General features: G+C 45.7%; 1 pseudogene; it reads left to right on the top strand.

Moving 5' to 3' along the window:
• The first annotated feature begins 945 nt into the window (after window positions 1-945).
• Window positions 946-23,343, top strand: LOC123405044 (annotated as a pseudogene).

Below are 23,343 nucleotides of genomic sequence, written 5' to 3'. Positions count from 1 at the left end.
CTCCACACCGCTCCAATGGAGATTAGCATCCGCAAGGGTGTGAACTTCGGGATACATCATCGTCTCCGCGTGCCTCGGTTATCTCTTACCCGAACCCTTTACTTATGCACTTTACTTTGTGATAGCCATATTGTTTATTGTCATATATCTTGCGATCACTTAGTTTTTTATCTTGCTTAGCATAAGTTGTTGGTGCACATACGTGAGCCTAGTTGTTGTAGGTTTTGTGCTTGACAAATTAAGCGTTAGTTTTTTTCCGCATTTGTTCAAGCCTAAACCATAGTTATTTTAAAGCGCCTATTCACCCCTCCCCTCTAGGCGACATCCACGTCCTATCAATAGGGTAAACAAACACAAATTTGTTTGCTGATTTCTTATTGGCTAAAACCTCATTCTCCCGGACCGATGACGTGGCAGGGTAATCAGCCCCACTTAAGCTGATCTGAGACGTCAAAGCTAACGAATCCAACGGATTCAAACACTGCGCGAACAAACCCCGCAAACCCTACCCTTGTCCCACCCAGACCGATCCACCCCTCCCCTCCCGTCGTCTCTCCCTCATCGTCGTCTCTCCAAATCCAATCCACATCTTTCCCATGATTCATTTGATCCCCCCCACGGAGCAGCCGCCGGCGACCCCAACCACGGCCAGCGAGCAATCCTAGCACCGGTGGCGGCTAGGGTTCGGGCGGGGCGTCGCCGGCGGCCTCTCCACACTTCTTCGACCGGATCCGCCACCCCACCTCACCTCCATTTCTCAACCCAGGTCACGACGAGGCCAGAGGTGACCAGATCACAGCGAGGTCACGGTGAACCCAGAGGTGACCAGATCACGGCGAGGCCACAGGTGACCAGATCCAGCACTGGTAAGCCCCTCCCCTCCTTCTTCGCCCATCATCTCCTCTTCACCTCACCTGACCTCATCTTCTCTTCCTGATTCGCGGAATGGCTAATGTTTCCCCTCCCTCCTCTCAGTTCATCCTTATATCTTGTGTTTGTGTGATGATTTTTCTAATCTCTTGCAGACAGTCAACCCTGATTTTTCGAATCTCCTGCTTCGTCGTGTCGCCGCCCTTCGTCTGCGCCGCCTTCGTCGAGTCCGCCTCGGGCTCCGACGCCTCCGAGGACACGACCGCAACGCCGAGCCTCCATGGCAGGGCAACGACGTGGGCCGATCGGGGAGGAGTGGCGCGAAAAGGGGTTCCCGCTCAAAAGCATGCTGGCGATGGAGCTAAACTGGTACACTAGCCCTGAGGAAGCCGAAGACAGCGGCGGCGGCTCTACCTTCGACTCCGACGTGTATAGATTAGGGGTGCTCCTGTTCGAGGTGCTCTGCTTCTTGGCATGAATATTCTCTTGGTACTTTTGGGCGCGGTTTCCATTGCTAATGCTTTTCGCCTGTGGTCTGATAACCCTCAAGTATAGGGATCGCAACAGTTTTCGAGGGTAGCGTCTTCAACCCAAATTTATTGATTCGACTCAAGGGGAAGCGAAAGAATATTCTCAAGTATTAGCAGTTGAGTTGTCAATTCAACCACACCTGAAAGATTTAGTGTCTGCAGCAAAGTATCAGTAGCAAGGTGGTATGAAAGCAGCAGTAGCAACAGTAACCAGTAGCAGCAAAGTAACAGCAGGAGCAGCAAAGTAACAGTAGTAGCAGTAGAGTAACAGTAGCAGCGACAACAGTAGCAGCAAAGTAACATAGCAAGGACCAGTAGTAAAAGACTCGTAGGCATTGGATCGGTGATGGATGAGTATGCCGGATGTGATTCATCATGTAACAGCTATAACACAGAGAAATAGTAACTAGCTCCCGTTCATCAATCTAATGTAGGCATGTATTCCGTATGTAGTCATACGTGCTTAGGGAAAAGAACTTGCATGACATCAATTGTCCATCCCTCCCGTGGCAGCGGGGTCCTAATGGAAACTACGGGATATTAAGGTTCTCCTTTTAATAAAGAACCGTACCAACGCATTAACACTTGGTGAATACATGAACTCCTCATACTATGGTCATCTCCGGGAGTGGTTCCGGCTATTGTCACTCCGGGCTTGCCGGGTCATAACACATAGTAGGTGACTACAACTTGCAAGATAGGATCTAAAACACACATATATTGGCGACAACTTAATAGGTTCAGATCTGAAATCATGGCACTCGGGCCCTAGTGACAAGCATTAAGCATGGCAAAGTAGTAGAAACATCAATCTCAGAACATAGTGGATACTAGGGATCAATCCCCGTCAAAACTAACTCGATTACATAATAGATCTCATCCAACTCATCACCGTCCAGCAAGCCTACGATGAGATTACTCACGAACGGTGAAGAGCATCATGGAATTGGCGATGGAGGAAGGCTGATGATGACAATGGCGACGATTTCCCCTCTACGGAGCCCAGAACGGACTCCGGGTCTGCCCTCGAGATGAAGATCAGGAGGTGGCGGCGCCTCCATATCGTAAAACGTGATGAATCCTTCACTCTGATTTTTTCCCAAGCGAAACGTAATATATAGAGGTGAATTTGGAGGCAGTGGAGCTCTGTGGGCTCCACAAGCCCTCACGGCGCAACCAGGGGGGTGGCCGCGCCTCCTGGGGTTGTCGCCCACTGGCTCACCCCCTCCGGTGGATCTTTGCGCATGTATTTTTCATTAATTCCAGAAAAATTCTCCGTAAACTTTTAGGTCATTCCGATAACTTTTATTTATGCACAAAAACAACAACATGGCAATTTTGTTGAAAACAGCGTTAGTCCGGGTTAGTTCCATTCAAATCATGCAAATTAGAGTCCAAAACAAGGGCAAAAGAGTTCGGAAAAGTAGATACGGCAGAGATGTATCAACTCCCCCAAGCTTAAAGCCTTGCTTATCCTCAAGCAATTCAGTTGACAAACTGAAAGAGACAAAAGAAAAACTTTGACAAACTCCGTTTGATCTTGTTGTTGCAACTATATCTAACTCATAACCAGAATTTCAGCAAGATCACAAGCAAACCACATAAGCAAATGACATCTAGGTTTCATGGTAAACTCATATCAATGGCATAATCAACTAGCGAACAAATAATAATAAGCTTCAAATGTTAACACTTCAATCAAAACAACACGAAGCAGTACGAACAGATGGTATCTCGCTAGCTCTTTCTGAGACCGCAAAACATAAATGCAGAGCACCTTCAAAGACCAAGGGCTGACTAAACATTCTAACTCATGGCAAAGAAGATCCAGTCACAGTCATACTCAACACAGTTAAAAACAAAGCATAAAGATGACAGAGGTGCTCTCTAATTGGTGCTTTTATAAGAGGAGGATGACTCGACAGGAACATAAATAGACAGGCCCTTCGCAGAGGGAAGCATTGACTTGCAAAGGTGCCAGAGCTCAAGCTTTTAAAACAGAGATAATAATTTTGGGTGGCATGCTCTCATTGTCAACGCAATGACTAAGAGTTCTCAACATCTTCCACGCTACACATGCTATAGGCGGTTCCCAAACAGAAAAGTACAGTTTTGACTCCCCCACCACCAATCAATCACACTCCACAGCTAGCCGAATCATCGGGTACCGTCCATACCAACATCAATCCTGGGGGAGTTTTGTTTGCAATTATCTTTTCGATTTGAGCATGGAACTGGGAATTCCAATTACCGGCCCCTTTCTCATGAATGATAGTGAATAAACACATATCGAGGATAACACGCCTAGCACGGAAGATACTGATAGCCCCCTGTCACCACATGAGCGGTTCGGGCATGCAAAACAGATTATTTCTTGAAGGTTGTAGAGAGTGGCACATGCAAATTTACTTGGAACGGCAGGTAGATACCGCATATAGGTAGGTATGGTGGACTCATATGGAACAACTTTGGGTTTATGGGAGTGGATGCACAAGCAGTGTTCCCGCTTAGTACAAGTGAAGGCTAGCAAAAGACTGGGAAGCGACCAACTAGAGAGCGACAACAGTCATCAAAATGCATTGAGATTAACTAACATTGAGTGCAAGCATGAGTAGGACATAAATCACCATGAACATGAATATCATAGAGGCTATGTTGATTTTGTTTCAACTACATGCGTGAACATGCGCCAAGTCAAGCCACTTGAATCATTCAAAGGAGGATACCATCCTATCATACTACAACACACTCATCTCAAAATTCATGTGGGCATCCAAGACAAACCATTATAAGCTCCTAGCTAAGTAAGCATGGCATAAGCAACTATGATCTCTAAGTTGTCATTGCAAGTCACTTCATCATATATCGTCATTATTGCATTTCACTTGCATGACCGAACGATGTGAACAATAATAAGCGTGCTCGTGCATTGTACTAAAGCTGGAATCTGCAGGTAAACACAAAGGAGAAGACAAAGTAATATGGCTCTTTAATAGATAAACAGATATGCATGCGAGAGCCACTAAACATTGTAACCATGGTCTTCTACCTTGACCCAAAGAAAAAGAAAACTATTTACACGGGAAAGCTCCCAACAAGCAAAAGAAGAAAAAGAAAATCTTTTTGGATTTTTTTAAACTAGACAGACACACGAAAAGAAAATGAGAAAAAGAAATAAACTAACATGGATGATACAGTGGCAAAGTGTGAAGACCGGCTAACAAAGTGAAAGCATAAGCAAGAATGTAAAGTCGGTGAGAACACATACTCCCCCAAGCTTAGGCTTTTGGCCTAAGTTGGTCTACTCCCAAGGATGGTCCTGGCGAAACCCAAAATCATAATGGGGGTTATACGGGAGCGCTGCAGCCACTGCCTGAATAGCTGCCTCACGGAGACGAGCAGCCTTTGCCTCCCTCTCATACTCCTGTGCCTCTCCTCTAGTTATGTAATATCTCCGTTTTACTTGAAAGTCAAAGAAGGCAGGATCAGGAAGGATAATATGGAAAACATGCTGCCGGTTAAATATCAAATGGTATAGGAGGGATTCGTCATCCCTCTCAAGGAATTGGTAGCGTGTCAAGGCGACGCGGTCAAGGAAAGCTGTATGGAGCTGGGGATCTCCTTCGCGGATGGGTACTCCAAGAAAATTTGCTATGCGAGTGGCATAGATCCCATCAAAGAAATCCCCTTCATTACCATTCTTATTCAGCCTCCTTTCTATAATAGCTCCCATGTTGAAACTTTTATCACCTGTTACTGCGCTCTTAAGGATACTAAGGTCAGGTGCGCAGAGGTAACAATGCTCAATCTTGCCATTAATGCATCTGTCAATGAAGAGGGCAAAATAATGCAAGGCAGGAAAATGAATGCTCCCTATGGTAGCATGCGTAATATCTCTCGTTTCTCCAACAGTTATACCAGAGAAAAAAATCTCTAACCAAAGATTTAGGAGGATCATTGAGACTACCCCAAATAGGTATCTTGCAAATTCTATTGAAATCCTCTAAATCCATGGTATACGATTTCTCATAGAGATCAAACAGTACCGATGTGTCACGGCCAACTGAAAATTTGAATCTACGAACAAAACAGGCAGTGAGAGCATCATACTGTTCACATTTATCGGATATGAATTCTTCGAGTCCGGCGTTGCGAACAAGTGCATCAAACTCATCTTTAAAGCCTGCCTCAATCATAAATTCATCTGAAGGCCATTCACATGGTTGTACCCGCGCGTCCCTTGGTTGGTAAGGATCCGGCTCCCGAATCGCAAGACGGGGGCTTCTCTTGCTTGAGGAACCACCATGATAATTTCTCCTGAACATCTTTCTTTTCTGAAATTTTCAGTGACCCAAAGGAAAAATGAACAAGGCTCAACTAAACTCATAGCAACTACCCCCGCAAGTGCCTAGAGGCCATATTAAGCATCAAAACTACTTGGGACCAGCTAAAATCAGCATACAAAGCTCCAGAACATGGTCACCAAGGTAGCAAAAATACGCGGAGTATAAGGCACTAGAGCAAAAACTAATTGGACCAATGGAGAAGTCACTTACCAAGGAGTAATTTCCCCAAAACAGTTCGGAGAATGGTGATTTGAGCAAAGAGATCGAAAATCCCAGCAAGAGGTGCCAGAACACGGGTTTGAGCTGCGAAACGATTTTTTCTGGAGGTAGGAGAACCAGATGAGAGCAAGAATGAGTGGAGGGGTGCCTGTGGGCCCCACAAGCCTGGGTGGCGCGGCCAGGGGGGTGCCCGCGCCTCAAGGGCTTGTGGCCCACTGGTGCAGCCCCCAGACAAGCTCTTTATCTCAGAATTTTTCAAAAATTCCAGAAAAAATCATACTTAATTTCCAGGACGTTCGGAGAACTTTTATTTTCGGGGTACTTTTCTACCGGACGCTAAAACAGAAAACAGGGAAAACTAAACTAAACCTATCATTTTTATTTCTAAGCAACCGAAGGTGAAAGCTTGGAATAGAGGTTCGTGACTCCTCGATTCATCCATCTCATGGTCATCGAAATAAATCCGTCAGTGAGGTTGACCAAGTCTCTTTGACAAAAAAAATCGAATCGCAAAAGAGAACGGAGAATTTTCGAATAGTCACTAGGTCACCTCAATGGGGATGTGTATCTCCCCAACAAGCAAATCATACTTCATCTTGACACGAGGAATAGGGCATTCAAAGCTCCAAACAAGAATCGATGAAGTTTTTTTGATAACATTGATGCAATGTCCTCGATATTGTTTCTTCGGAAAGTGCACCGTATGCTCATTACCATTGACATGGAAAGTGACATTGACTTTGTTGCAATCTATAACAGCCCCTGCAGTGTTTAAAAAGGGTCTTCCAAGGATGACCGCCATGGCATCGTCCTCGGGAATATCCAAGATAACAAAGTCTGTTAAGATGGTGACGTTAGCAACCATGCACATCCTCGCAAATGCCGATAGGGAAAGCAGTTGATTTGTCGCCAATTTGCAGAGAGATTTCAGTGGGTGTCAACTTATCCAGTTCAAGTCTACGATAAAGAGAGAGAGGCATAACACTAACACCGGCTCCAAGTTCGCATAAAGTAGTTCTAACGTAGTTACCTTTAATGGATGAAGGTATAGTGGGCACACCGGGATCACCCAGTTTCTTAGGAGTTCCACCCTTAAAGGTATAGTTGGCAAGCATGGTGGAAATCTCAACCTCACGTATCCTCCTCTTATTAGTCACAATATCTTTCATCTACTTAGCATACGGAGACATTTTGAGCATATCTGTCAAACGCATTTGCAGAAAGATAGGTCTGATCATGTCAACAAAGCGCTCAAAATCCTCATCATCCTTTTTCTTGGATGGTTTGGGAGGAAAGGGCATGGGTTTCTGAACCCATGGTTCCCTTTCTTTACCGTGCTTCCTAGCAGCATAGTCATTCTTATCGTATCTTCTATTCTTAGGCTGTGGGTTATCAAGATCAACAGGTTCAATCTCCACATCCTTATCATTGCTAGGTTGAGCATCAACATGAACATCACTATTGATATCATCGTTAGGCTCATGTTCATCGCCAGATTGTGTTTCAGCATCAGAGATAGAGGCATCGTTTGGACTCTCGGGTGTAGGAGCAATAGGGTTGCTAGCGTGCACATCCCTATCATCTTTCTTCTTCTTTCTAGGATGACTAGGTGTATCAGTGCTAACTCCTTGAGAATCTTGTTCACTTCTCTTCGGATGACCCTCACGATACAAAGGTTCCTAGGTCATTCTATCGCCTCTAGTAACGACTCTGACAGAATTGTCATTCAACTCATTGAGCAAGTCATTCTGAGCTTTAAGTACTTGTTCTACCTGAGTAGTAACCATAGAGGCATGTTTACTCAGAAGCTTAAGATCATTGACATGTCTGTCCACACAAGCACTTAAATGACTAAGCATCCGAGCATTCTGTTCCAATTGTCTGCTAACATAATCATTGAAGCTTTGTTGTTTGGCAACAAAGTTATCAAATTCATCCAGACATAGGCTAGCCGGTTTATCAAAAGGAATATCACTCTCATCAAACCTACGCAGAGAATTTACTTATACTACGTGTATCAGGTTATCAAGACCATGTATCTCTTCGATAGGTGGTAGATTTTTGACATCTTTAGATTTAATGCCTTTCTCTCGCATAGATTTCTTAGCTTCTTGCATATCTTCAGGACTGAGGAATAGAATACCTCTTTTCTTCAGAGTTGGCTTAGGAGGTGGTTCGGGAATAGTCCAAGCTTTCTCATTGCACAAGATGTTATTCAGTAGAATCTCAGCTTGTTCTACAGTTCGTTCCCTAAAAACACAACCATCACAACTATCTAGGTGGTCTTTGGAAGCATCGGTAAGTCCATTATAGAAGATATCAAGTATTTCATTCTTCTCAAGAGGGTGATCAGGCAAAGCATTCAGCAGCTGGACGAGCCTCCCCCAAGCTTGTGGGAGACTCTCTTCTTCAGCTTGAGCAAAGTTGTATATTTCCTGCAAGGCAGCTTGCTTCTTATGGGCAGGGAAATATTTTTCAGAGAAGTAGTAGACCATATCCCCGGGGCTACGCACACAACCAGGAGCAAGAGAAGTGAACCAAGTCTTAGCATCATCCTTTAGCGAGAAAGGAAACAGCTTGAGAATGTAGTAGTGGCGGATCTTTTCCTCACTAGTGAATAGGGTGGCTATATCGTGTAGTTTGGTAAGATGGGCTACAACCGTTTCAGACTCATAACCATGAAAAGGATCAGATTCGACCAGAGTGATTAACTTAGGGTCGACAGAGAATTCATAATCCTTATCGGTCACAAAGATAAGCGAAGTAGCAAACTTCGGGTCGTATTTCATCCTAGCGTTCAGAGATTTTTCTTTCCACTTGAGCAGTAATTTCTCAACATCATAACTATCCTTACACGCAAGAAAATCCTCGGCTATCTCTCCCTCCATAACATAGCGCTCAGGCATAACAGGCAATTCAGGCATAGTAGCACGTTCTACTTCAATAGTATCAGCAGTTTCAGAAGTATCATCACATCTAGCAGCAACTCTAGCAATTTGTGCATCAAGGAATGCACCTAGTCGCAAAGAAGTATCAAGCATAGCATCATCAGGCAAAGTAGTATCAAGCATAGCATCATCAGGCAAAGTAGTATCAAGCATAGCATCATCAGGCAAAGTAGTATCAAGCATAGCATCATCATAAGCATCATGGGCAGCAGAAGTAGCATCATCAAGCACAGGTGACATATCAAGATTTCTAGCAGGAGGTGATTTCGCAAACTTACTCATAACTGAAGGTGAATCAAGTGCAAAGCTAGATGGCAGTTCCTTACCTGTCCTCGTAGTGGAAGGCAAGATTTCAGTTCTTGGATCTTTCGGATTCCTCATAGTGACCAGCAGACGTCAATCCCAAGTGACTCAGAGAATATAGTTGTGTTTCCCCGGCAAAGGCGCCAGAAAAATGTCTTGATAACCCTCAAGTATAGGGGATCGCAACAGTTTTCGAGGGTAGGGTATTCAACCCAAATTTATTGATTCGACTCAAGGGGAAGCGAAAGAATATTCCCAAGTATTAGCAGTTGAGTTGTCAATTCAACCACACCTGAAAGATTTAGTGTCTGCAGCAAAGTATTAGTAGCAAGGTGGTATGAAAGCAGCAGTAGCAACACTAACCAGTAGCAGCAAAGTAATAGCAGGAGCAGCAAAGTAATAGCAGTAGCAGCAGAGTACCAGTAGCAGCAGTGACAGCAGTAGCATCAAAGTAACGTAGCAAGGACGAGTAGTAAAAGACTCGTAGGCATTGGATTGGTGTTGGATGATTATGCCGGATGTGACTCATCATGTAACAGCTATAACACGGAGATGTAAGTAACTAGCTCCTTTTCGTCAATCTAATGTAGGCATGTATTCCGTATGTAGTCATACGTGCTTAGGGAAAAGAACTTGCATGACATCTATTGTCCATCCCTCCCGTGGCAGCAGGGTCCTTATGGAAACTACGGGATATTAAGGTTCTCCTTTTAATAAAGAATCGGACCAACGCATTAACACTTGGTGAATACATGAACTCCTCATACTATTGTCATCTCCGAGAGTGGTTCCGGCTATTGTCACTCCGGGATTGCCGGGTCATAACACTGTCACGCCCAAGATGCGACCCTATCCTCAATTTGGCACGAAGGCCTCGTCAGGGATAGAAGCGCATCTCGTCGTGTCGCAAGAATGGATATCGTTACAAGTACATGTACTGAAAAGAAGAGGTATATAATAGAATTGGATTACACTCGCCACAAGCTACATCAGAGTCACATTAGTACATTACATAATCATCAAGAGTAAGAGCAGGGTCCGACTACGGACGAAAACAAACGAGAAAAGAAGAACGACGTCCATCCTTGCTATCCCAGGCTGCCGGCCTGGAACCCATCCTAGATCGATGAAGAAGAAGAAGAAGAAGCAACTCCAAATGAACAATCAACGCGCTCGCATCAAGTAACCTTTACCTATACCTGCAACTAGTGTTGTAGTAATCTGTGAGCCACAGGGGACTCAGCAATCTCATTTCCAAAGGTATCAAGACTAGCAAAGCTTAATGGGTGAGGCATGGTTAAGTGGTGAGGTTGCAGCAACGGCTAAGCATATATTTGGTGGCTAAACTTACGAGTACAAGAATTAAGAGAGGGAAGATCTACGCATAGCGGACGTGAACTACTGATGATCAGAAGAATGATCCTGAACACCTACCTACGTTAGACATAACCCCACCGTGTCCTCGATCGGATAAGGAACTCACGAAAGAGACAGTCACGGTTACGCACACAGTTGGCATATTTTAATTAAGTTGAATTCAAGTTATCTAGAACCAGTGTTAAACAAAGTTTCCACGTTGCCACATAACTGCGGGCACGGCTTTCCGAAAAGATTTAACCCTGTAGGGGTGCTCCAACTAGTCCATCACAAATTACCACAAGCCGCATAGAAATCCTCCATCATGAAGCTCACGATCTCGTCGGATTCCCTAGTGGAAAACCTCAACTCTGAGATTACCCAAAGCATCACCGGAATCCCGGTGCACAACATATCTCGCCAAAGGTAAAACTAATCCAGCAAGGCCACCCGGTGTGTCGACGAACCCGATAGGAGCCGCGTATCTCGTTCTCAGGACACACCATCTATGCAAAGTGGACGGGAACCAAACCTCGAGTTGCCCCGTGGTGGCACCGCCAACTGCTAGGTGGGTGGACCAACACTCATGAGGAGCACCGGCCCGGGGGTTGATTAAATTTCCTCGGGTTAATTACTCCCTATGCAGTTCATTAGTTATTAGGCAAATGTAGTACCAAAGTTGGGCCTTGCCAGACCAGCTTTAATCTAAAACGAATTATCAAGGGGGTCCCCATAACAACCCCGATCGTGTTAGGAGCGCTCATTTATGGAACATAACACCGGTAGCCAAAAACTAAGGGGGCAAAGGTGGAACAAAACACCAGGCTAGAAAGGCCGAGCCTTCCACCTTTTACCAAGTATATAGGTCCATTAAATTAAATAGCATTAATATGGTGATAAGACAAGGAACCCATGTTATCACATGGAAGCAACTACACCTGCAACTAGAAACGCTAACAACAAGGTTAAGCAAGCGGTAACATAGCCAATCAGTGGTTTGCTAGGTCGAACAGGTTGAAGGTTATCATGGCATTGTTGAGAGGCTGATATATAACGTGTGGTAGGCAGCGAGACATAATCGATAGAAGCGATAAAACTAGCATGGCAATGATAGTAATGGTATCTGGGGAAATGGTCATCTTGCCTGAGATCCCGCTTGGAAGAAGAACAACTCGATGGAGTTGGCAAACCAACGTAGTCGAACGGGTCCTCACATGCCGACACGCCTGTGGAACTCTATCGAAACAGAGCAAACTGGAAACAAACATCAACACAAATATTCACCACACGATGCACAACATGATGCATGATCAGTTCAAAGAAGCAAGGGATGGCATGGCAATTCACCTCACGCAAACACTACACATTAAGTGAAGCTCGATATGCAACGGGTTGCATATTGACGAAACTCCACGATTAATTATTTAATTCACTCCCGATTATTTACATGGCAATATTAAATTGTTGTTATCATGGCAAGGGGTGAAGCGGTGGTCCTACATGTCATCCTAGTCGATAGCACGCGGAACTTAGAACGGAGCTACGACACAAGAGACATGCAACACAAGATATCATGCCATGAATGCGTCATGCATGCAAGCTCATAACACGGGCAAGAAGGCAAAGAAACAGGCGTCGCCACGACGAGCGAGAGGGAACCATGGCAGCATAACGAAAACGATGCCACGGCAACGTTCCTATCCCGATAACTCGACGGGGTATCGGAGCCAACGAATAGGGAGCGTGTGCGGGAACGCTAAATAAAGAATGGGGTGATCCCGGTTACCGGGTTCCCATGTGTCGAGGCACAACAAAAGAAGAATAACGTGCAACGGGCAACATACGATGCAAACATACATTTAACTCATACATCACATTCATTCGTTACAGGACACGTCTCATCGGTATACCTTCGAGGCGTGTGATTCGAAGCGGATCGGTTCATAGCGGATGTCATGGAAGTCGTGGTCGTCGTGGAAGTAGTGGTACACGGTCTCATCGACGGTAGTCGTTCTCTTGCGTCGGTAGACGATCTTCGGCGTCGGGAGTCGAACACGTTTCCGATGAGGCCGTCGATGATGACGTGGTGCTCGTCGAATTTGTCGATGACTCACGGAGGAGGGAATGGTGCACGCGGCGACGTCAAGCGGCAGCATGAGCAAATGCGAGCGGAGGCCACGACTACAAGCGGCAGCAACTAATATCTAGCAACTAGGATGCCTCAGCTACACAGCAACTAACAACAGCAAGCAACGCGACCGCAAGCATCAGCGGCAGCAGCAGGCGACACCTAGCAGCAGCAAGCAACTAGGCAGCAGGCAGTCAGTAGCAGCTACAACTAGCAATGCATCAACTACAGCAACTAGCTTGCAGCTACGGCCACCAACAGCATCGGCAACAGCCAGCGACAGGCAGGCAAGGCATCTAGCAGCAGCTAACACATGCCACAAGCAACACAGGCAGGCAGGCAAGCAAACAGTAACAAGGACAGCGGCGGCAGCAGCAATACTCGGCAACAGCACAGCTCGGCAGCAAGCAAGCACGCACCAGCAATCGACATCACCCTAGAACAAGAGCAACAGAACGGCAATAACACCGCATGGCAGCAGCAAGGCAGGCAACTGGCACAGTGGCAGGTCGGCACGGGGTCTGGCCAGGCGACACGGCAGCAAGCATGCTCGGGAGGGACGAGGCCATAGGCCCTTGGCGCAGGAGGTGGGCTCGGCGGGGAAGAACGGCGACAGAACTCCTGGAGCAGGGCGGGGCGCAGCGCGGCCGTCGAGAAGGGAGGCGGAGGAGGTCGGGGGCGAGGGCGAGGCCGAGGGAGGTGCCACAGCGGGCGGCGCGGCACCGGCGCGGGCGGCATGGTGACGGGGCGCACGGGACCTGCAGCGAGGTGGCGCGACGGCCATGCCGAGGTCGGGCACCGGCGACCTAGGGAGCGGCGCAGCGCGGGGAGGCGACCAGCTACTAGCGGAGGGGCGAGCAGCGCGGTCGCGGGGGCAGGCCATGGCGGGGCGAGGTCGAGGGCGAGCTAGGGGACGGAGGCGAGGGGAAGGAGACGATGACGCGAGGGAGAACCACGAGGGACGAGGGGGGCTGGGCTGCGTGCGCTAGGGTTGGGGGGCTGGCTGGGCCTGGGCCGGCTCCTCCTTCCCTCTCTCTTCTTGGGTTTTTTTCCTTTTTTTAAATCAGAGAAACACACACAAAAAATAAAAAATAAAAGGATTAAACAAAACAGGGAAATAATTTTGGCTCCTTTGAAAAAAATATACCCCAACTTTATAAAAAAAATAGATTGGGCATCTTTTTTTAAAAGAAACAATATAAAATCTTTTGAAGAATTAAAATTAAAACCCGTTTACAAAAGAATAAAAACCAAACCCCTTTGAAGAATTAAATAAAACCTCTTTATTTAAAGAATAAAATAAGAGCTCTTCAAAGGAGAAAAGAAAATGAGACGATTTTAGAAAAATAAACAAAAGGGAAAAATAAAAATAAAGGAAACCCAAGGGGTGGCCCCACATTTAATAAAAGGGTTTTTAAAAGAAGACACATTTTTTTAAATAGGGGTTTAAACGAAGACTTCAGCAAAACCACAAAAACGAAATAAGAGGGGAGAGGAGGGGGAGCTACTATCGCACTACGACTCGGTGATCACTCGAAGCACAATACTCAAAACACCACACGTGAGAGACGATGCAAGATGCCATGCATGATGCGACGATGCAAACTAAATGATGATGCAACAAATAAATTAATCACATGACGGAAACGGAAATAAAAGGGGGAATCTTCTGGAGCGTCGGTCTCGGGCTGTCACAACTTTCCTACACTACAAGAGGATCTCTCCCCGAGATCCAAGAATGAAAGGGGGAGAGGATGAGAAAGAACAAGAGGTAAAAACTTAGTCGCTTCTTTGACAAACAAGTGAAACCAATGATCCTTGAAAGTTGCTAGGCGATGAGGAATGATATGAGAAAGAAGCAAGAATTCACGGAAAATTTCGGCAGCACTTCGGTAGGAAAATGGGACAAAAAATCGATAAGAAGATAGAATTAGACAATATACATAACAAACAACTAAATAGAGCAAGGGAACACCATGATCTTGATAGAACAACATAATAGACCCAAAAGAGCAACATCACAAAGCCTCCGGAACAAGAGAATATGAACTATCTCAAGCGGAAGAAGAGAATGAAGAAAGAAAGCCAACTATCATCATAATAGGATTGAAGAGCCTCCGGACAGAGAATTGACAGAGTAGTTGGAAAACCAACAACGAAAAGAACAAGATAGTAGTGGGCTTATGAAAATCATCTCAACATAAATGAGGTGACAACCAACCACTAAAAAAGGATAGTTGAAAGCAAGGATATCAAAACTTCTTACACCAAGAGTGTGCATTCAGAACTGGGATTAGTGACAAGCACCATGATAGCACAATCCATAGGAAAAGCTTTAGGTGAAGTCTAAACCAAGATAGCTCAACGAAGAAATCATAGGTTGAAAAATATCTCATGATCAAAGAATTGGTGGATTTAATTATCTCATTCTTGAAAGGAAAACTCTTCGAGGCTCCTACACTAACAAGAATGCTATAATACTACCTCAAAGGATAAAGGAGAACAAACGCACATATAAATGCAAGAGAAATGATACTTGAGGTTCTCCAACAAGAATCTTGAAGAACACTTCAGAATGAATGAAATCTTGACGAACCACCAAGAAGGACCTCCGTATACAAATGAATGATGCAAAGACATGACGGTAGAAAATAATAAGATTATGACCTTGCCAAGATTTAGATGAAGCTTCACAAAGAGATACTTGATAGAACTTGGAACTTCGGAAAAGGAAGATAAGCACTTGAGAAAAGAATTGATATCATGAGCCACTCCGAAAGAAGAATTCAGATTACTACGAACAAGAATAAGAATTATGTTATGCTTATCCTTCATCAAGTTTAATTGATGACAAGCAACGGATTTAGCATACAACTTATTCTTCTTGAAAGAAACTTGAAGAGAGAGATAGATAAGCACCACTTGAAGCATAAACGAAGGAAGCACCGGTAAGAATTCACAATTGAATGGGAATACCAAGAATTAATGGAGATACAAGAGAATGAAGAGATCATAAGTCACCTGAGAGAAAACTTGAACAAGGCACCAGATAAACGAGAGACGGCGAAGAGACAACAATGGAGAAGAACATGAGGATGAAAGCTGAAAGCTGAGAATGAAGAATCTTCTGAAATGATGGCCTTCGGGGGATCGAGAACTAAAAACAACTCAGAAATGCACCGGATAGCAAGAAATGAATCACTCATGATTGGAACAAATAAGATGATGGCACAAAGCTGAAATGATGAATCTTCAAAAGAACGGACCAAGATTTGAGAGAAACACTCCTTCGAATTGCAAGCTGAGAATGATGACGAGAGCAACACCAAGAATTAATGAGACACTCCGGAATAATGAAGAATGAAAGGTTCAGCCAAAGAATGGATTAATTGAAATAGATCTTGAAGAAGGGATATGACTGATGAAAATCATACTTACGTCATAGTTGAAAAAAATTAATGATCTCCGGGAAAAAATTAAAAGAGTCAGGAAAGATCCTGGAAAACATGTGGCTTATGGGCCCACTCAAAGAAACCACCGTTGAAAGGATTTCTTAAAAAAGAGATATTGCACCGGTATAAAGAAAACTTGATGAGGTTAGCACCTCGAAATAATTGAAAATATCTGAAAACAAGAAACTCTGAGACATCTTCAACACACCAGATAGGACAAAGATGAACGAATAACAGGATAGGCTGATAAGAATCTCCAACATGGGAAAGAATTGTAGAGATGAATAGGATATAATGAACACGGATAGCTTGAACTGAATTCACCGGAAAAGATGACAAGAATGAATAAACATGACACGAATCTCATGAGAATCTTCACAACGAATCACCGGGTAAGAGAGGAAAGAACGACAACGGAAGCACATGAAAAGAAAACTCTTGGATGAAAATTGAATCACTGAGAAAAAGGGCGGGAGGGTGGGGAAAAACAAAGACAACTTGGGCCAGATGAGATGAACTCCGGAATCAAATGAGAGAATGATCTTGCAAAATTGGATAGGATTGAGTTCACTTGGAGAGAAACACACCGGTTGAAAAAGAATTGATACGATGACTCCGGTTGAAAAGAATTAATAAGACGATCTGATTGAGCAAAGAATTTGCATTCACATAAAAATACGAGAACACAGATTAGGAAAGATATGAAATCACCACTTGACATCGAAGCAACACGAATTACCACATTCAACAAAACAAAGAGTGAGGCTTATGAAACAAGCCAGAACAAACTCATGAGAAAGACTTCGTCCGATATTTTCGTGGACAGGACCGCACGGGCTCGATTTTACAGTAGCCATCAAGTGCAAGGCAGTGCACCCGACATACGAAGCGTCCCCGAGTCGTAGCAAGCTACAAGGACTCTTTAAGACACAACGTGTACCGCTGTAAGTCGACCGTAACCAAACGAATCCACTAGATGTCGAACCCCAACCTAACATCATGCATTTGTTGGAAGATTGTCCTATAAGAAACTACTTGAATTCCCACCTAAGAATTCCCGAAATATCTGGTCATGCAATCTGGTACACGGATACAAGGAGTAATATCACACAACTCCTATACTAACCCGTCACCTGTATCACATTCGTCAACACATAACCATAATCTCGGACCTTCATCTATTACAGACCCTCGTGATCACAACGATACAAAGTATGGCAGCACTCCCGAACAATCTGCACCAGTACTGGGGACATCGGGGTTATCTCGCCACTACTAGTATTGAAGCAATTACGAACATCCTTCGTTCTGAGATACTAAGAAATATGAATGATAACGATGTGCTCAAGAATCCCCTGGAGCTCAACTCCCCTGAAAATCAAAGCAGATAGGAGGCACCAAGACAGAACTCCGTCACATCGGCATCATATAGATCGCAAGAATATCCACGTGATCCTAAAAAAAATTGAGTGAGAAGAGGAGTAGAATTAAATTATTATGTCAAGATTCCTCACTAGAGCATAGAAGAGGAGAAAAAAGAATCCTACTCTCCGATATATAACTAGACTCAAAGCAGTTTTTCACTAGACTCAACTCGGCCAAGTTCGATCAATCAAGGGGGCTCCTAGGTCGGTACTGCTCTGATACCAACTTGTCACGCCCAAGATGCGACCCTATCCTCAATTTGGCACGAAGGCCTCGTCCGGGATAGAAGCGCATCTCGTCGTGTCGCAAGAATGGATATCATTACAAGTACATGTACTGAAAAGAAGAGGTATATAATAGAATTGGCTTACACTCGCCACAAGCTACATCAGAGTCACATCAGTACATTACATAATCATCAAGAGTAAGAGCAGGGTCCGACTACGAACGAAAACAAACGAGAAAAGAAGAACGACGTCCATCCATGCTATCCCAGGCTGCCGGCCTGGAACCCATCCTAGATCGATGATGAAGAAGAAGAAGCAACTCCAAATGAACAATCAACGCGTTCGCGTCAAGTAACCTTTACCTGTACCTGTAACTGGTGTTGTAGTAATCTATGAGCCACAGGGGACTCAACAATCTCATTTCCAAATGTATCAAGACTAGCAAAGCTTAATGGGTGGGGCATGGTTAAGTGGTGAGGTTGCAGCAGCGGCTAAGCATATATTTGGTGGCTAAACTTACGAGTACAAGAATTAAGAGAGGGAAGATCTACGCATAGCGGACGTGAACTACTGATGATCAAAAGAATGATCCTGAACACCTACCTACGTCAGACATAACCCCATCGTGTCCTCGATCGGAGAAGGAACTCATGAAAGAGACAGTCATGGTTATGCACACAGTTGGCATATTTTAATTAAGTTGACTTCAAGTTATCTAGAACCAGTGTTAAACAAAGTTTCCACGTTGCCACATAACCGCGGGCACGGCTTTCCGAAAAGATTTAACCCTCCACGGGTGCTCCAACTAGTCCATCACAAATTACCACAAGCCGCATAGAAATCCTCCATCACGAAGCTCGCGATCTCGTCGGATTCCCTAGTGGAAAACCTCAACTCTGAGATTACCCAAAGCATCATCGGAATCCCGATGCACAAGATATCTCGCCAAAGGTAAAACTAATCCAGCAAGGCCACCCGGTGTGTCGACGAACCCGATAGGAGCCGCGTATCTCGTTCTCAGGACACACTATCTATGCAAAGTGGACGGGAACCAAACCTCGAGTTGCACCGTGGTGGCACCACCGACTGCTAGGTGGGTGGACCAACACTCATGAGGAGCACTGGCCCGAGGGTTGATTAAATTTCCTCGGGTTAATTACTCCCTATGCAGTTCATTAGTTATTAGGCAAATGTAGTACCAAAGTTGGGCCTTGCCAGACCAGCTTTAATCTAAAACGAATTATCAAGGGGGTCCCCATAACAACCCCGATCGTGTTAGGAGCGCTCATTTATGGAACATAACACCCGTAGCCGTTAAATAAGGGGGCAAAGGTGGAACAAAACACCAGGCTAGAAAGGCCGAGCCTTCCACCTTTTACCAAGTATATAGGTCCATTAAATTAAATAGCATTAATATGGTGATAAGACAAGGAACCCATGTTATCACATGGAAGCAACTACACCTGCAACTAGCAACGCTAACAACAAGGTTAAGCAAGCGGTAACATAGCCAATCAGTGGTTTGCTAGGTCGAACAGGTTGAAGGTTATCATGGCATTGTTGAAAGGCTGATATATAACGTGTGGTAGGCAGCGAGACATAATCGATAGAAGCGATAAAACTAGCATGGAAATGATAGTAATGGTATCTGGGGGAAATGGTCATCTTGCCTGAGATCCCGCTTGGAAGAAGAACAATTTGGTGGAGTCGGCAAACCAACATAGTCGTACGGGTCCTCACATGCCGACACGCTTGCGAAACTCTATCGGAGCAGAGCAAACCGGAAACAAACATCAACACAAATATTCACCACACGATGCACAACATGATGCATAACCTACTATGATGCATGATCAGTTCAAAGATGCAAGGGATGGCATGGCAATTCACCTCACGCAAACACTACACATCAAGTGAAGCTCTATATGCAACTGGTTGCATATCGACGAAACTCCACGATTAATTATCTAATTCATTCCCGATTATTTACACGGCAATATTAAATTGTTGTTATCATGGCAAGGGGTGCAGCGGTGGTCCTACATGTCAGCCTAGTCGATAACACGCGATACTTAGAACGGAGCTACGACACAAGAGACATGCAACACAAGATATCATGCCATGAATGCGTCATGCATGCAAGCTCATAACACGGGCAAGAAGGGAAAGAAACAGGCGTCGCCACGACGAGCGAGAGGGAACCACGGCGGCAAAACAAAAACGATGCCACGGCAACGTTCCTATCCCGATAACTCGACAGGGTATCGGAGCCAACGAATAGGGAGCGTGTGCGGGAACGCTAAATAAAGAATGGGGTGATCCCGGTTACCGGGTTCCCATGTCTCGAGGCACAACAAAAGAAGGACAACGTGCAACGGGCAACATACGATGCAAACATACATTCAACTCATACATCACATTCGTTGTTACAGGACACGTCTCATTGGTATACCTTCGAAGCGTGCGATTCGAAGCGGATCGGTTCGTAGCGGATGTCGTGGAAGTCGTGGAAGTACTCGTACACGGTCTCGTCGACGGTAGTCGTTCTCTTGCGTCGGGAGTCGAACACGTTTCCGAAGAGGCCGTCGAGGACGACGTGGTGTCGTCGAATTTGTCGATGACTCACTGAGGAGGGAATGGTGCACGCGGCGACGTCAAGCGGCAGCACGAGCAAATGCGAGCGGAGGCCACGGCTACAAGCGGCAGCAACTAATATCTAGCAACTAGCATGCCTCAGCTACACATCAACTAACAACAGCAAGCAACGCGTCCGCAAGCATCAGCGGCAGCAGCAGGCGACACCTAGCAGCAGCAAGCAACTAGGCAGCAGGCAGTCAGCAGCAGCTACAACTAGCAATGCATCAACTACAGCAACTAGCTTGCAGCTACGGCCACCAACAACATCGGTAACAGCCAGCGACAGGAAGGCAAGGCATCTAGCAGCAGCTAACACATGCCACAACAACACAGGGAGGCAGGCAAGCAAACAGCAACAAGGACAGCAACGACAACAGCAATACTCGGCAACATCACAGCCCGGCAGCAAGCAAGCACGCACCAGCAATCCACAGCAGCCTACAGCAAGAGCAACAGAACGGCAACAACACCGCATGGCAGCAGCAAGGTAGGCAACCGGCATAGCGGCAGGTCGGCCCGGGGTCTGGCCAAGGCGACACGGCAGCAAGCATGCTCGGGAGGGACGAGGCCGCAGGCCCCTGGCACAGGAGGCGGGCTCGGCAGGGAAGAACGGCGGCACAACTCCTGGAGCAGTGCGGGGCACAACGGCCGTCGAGTAGGGAGGCGGAGGAGGTCGGGGGCGAGGGCGAGGGCATGGCGGCGAGGCCGAGGGAGGTGCCACAGCGGGCGGCGCGGGGAGCAGCGCGGCGGCGCGGCACCGGCGCGGGCAGCATGGCGACGGGGCGCACGGGACCTCCAGCGAGGCGGTGCGACGACCATGCCGAGGTCGGGCACCAGCGAACTAGGGAGCAGCGCAGCGCGGGGAGGCGACCAGCTACTAGCGGCGGGGCGAGCAGCGCGGTCGCGGGGGAAGGTCATGGCGGGGCGAGGTTGAGGGCGAGCTAGGGGACGGAGGCGAGGGGAAGGAGACGACGGCGCGAGGGAGAACCACGAGGGACGAGGGGGGCTGGGCTTCGTGCGCTAGGGTTGGGGGGGCTGGCTGGGCCTGGGCCAGCTCCTCCTTCCCTCTCTCTTCTTGGGTTTTTTTCCTTTTTTTAAATCAGAGAAACACACACACAAAAATAAAAAATAAAAGGATTAAACAAAACAAGGAAATACTTTTGGCTCCTTTATAAAAAATATACCCCAACTTTATAAAAAAAATAGATTGGACATCTTTTTTTAAAAGAAACAATATAAAACCTTTTGAAGAATTAAAATTAAAACCCGTTTACAAAAGAATAAAAATCAAACCCCTTTGAAGAATTAAATAAAACCTCTTTATTTAAAGAATAAAATAAGAGCTCTTCAAAGGAGAAAAGAAAATGAGCCGGTTTTAGAAAAATAAACAAAAGGGAAAAATAAAAATAAAGGAAACCCAAGGGGTGGCCCCATATTTAATAAAAGGGTCTTTAAAAGAAGACGCATTTTTTAAATAGGGGTTTAAACGAAGACTTCAGCAAAACCACAAAAACGAAATAAGAGGGAAGAGGAGGGGGAGCTACTATCGCACTACGACTCGGTGATCACTCGAAGCACAATACTCAAAACACCACACGCGACAGACGATGCAAGATGCCATGCATGATGCGACGATGCAAACTAAATGATGATGCAACAAATAAAACTAATCACACGACGGAAACGGAAATAAAAGGGGGAATCTTCTGGAGCGTCGGTCTCGGGCTGTCACAAACACATAGTAGGTGACTACAACTTGCAATATAGGATCTAAAACACACATATATTGGCGACAACATAATAGGTTCAGATCTGAAATCATGGCACTCGGGCCCTAGTGACAAGCATTAAGCATGGCAAAGTAGTAGCAACATCAATCTCAGAACATAGTGGATACTAGGGATCAATCCCCGTCAAAACTAACTCGATTACATGATAGATCTCATCCAACTCATCACCGTCCAGCAAGCCTACGATGAGATTACTCACGAACGGTGAAGAGCATCATGGAATTAGCGATGGAGGAAGGTTGATGATGACGATGGCGACAATTTCCCCTCTCCGGAGCCCAGAACGGACTCCAGATCTGCCCTCGAGATGAAGAACAGGAGGTGGCGGCGCCTTCGTATCGTAAAACGCGATGAGTCCTTCTCTCTGATTTTTTGGCGGGCGAAACGGAATATATAGAGCTGAGATTGGAGGCGGTGGAGCTCTGTGGGCCCCACAAGCCCTCACGGCGCGGCCAAGGGCGATGGCCGCGCCTCCTGGGCTTGTGGCCCACTGGCTCACCCCCTCCAGTGGATCTTTGCGCAGGTATTTTTCATTAATTCCAGAAAAATTCTTCATAAATTTTTAGGTCATTTCGAGAACTTTTATTTGTGCGCAAAAACAACACCATGGCAATTCTGCTGAAAACAGCGTTAGTCCGGGTTAGTTCCATTCAAATCATGCAAATTAGAGTCCAAAACAAGGGCAAAAGAGTTCGGAAAAGTAGATACGACGGAGGCGTGTCATGGTCGCAGTTGTTTTGCAGCTTCAAAACGTTGGAGGAGAAGATGCGGGCAATGGCCAATCTGAGGTACCGCGTATTGCCACCAGAATTGCTGCTCAAGTGGTCCAAGGAAGCATCCTTCTGCCAGTTGATGATGCACCGTGTACGCGACTCCCGACCCAAGTTCAGGTTCATGTTTCTCATTTACATATATTTGTGTATAAGTATCGCTGAAAATAGGGTTGACTGTTTCACATTGGGTAGCACAAACTACTTTACTAATTATTCATCATCATTGTCCTAACATGTCTGGATCTTATGGCTGGGCATGCTTTGGATAGACTAGGAACGAATATGATTAGCTGTAATAACTGCTAACTGATAACATCTGGTTATAGTTTGCCTGATTGA

Source organism: Hordeum vulgare, chromosome 6H (genome assembly GCF_904849725.1).
Source record: "Hordeum vulgare subsp. vulgare chromosome 6H, MorexV3_pseudomolecules_assembly, whole genome shotgun sequence".
Taxonomy (NCBI): Eukaryota; Viridiplantae; Streptophyta; class Magnoliopsida; order Poales; family Poaceae; genus Hordeum; species Hordeum vulgare.
The sequence above is the reverse complement of the archived record's forward strand: the minus strand, read 5'-3'. Positions and strand labels throughout refer to the sequence as shown.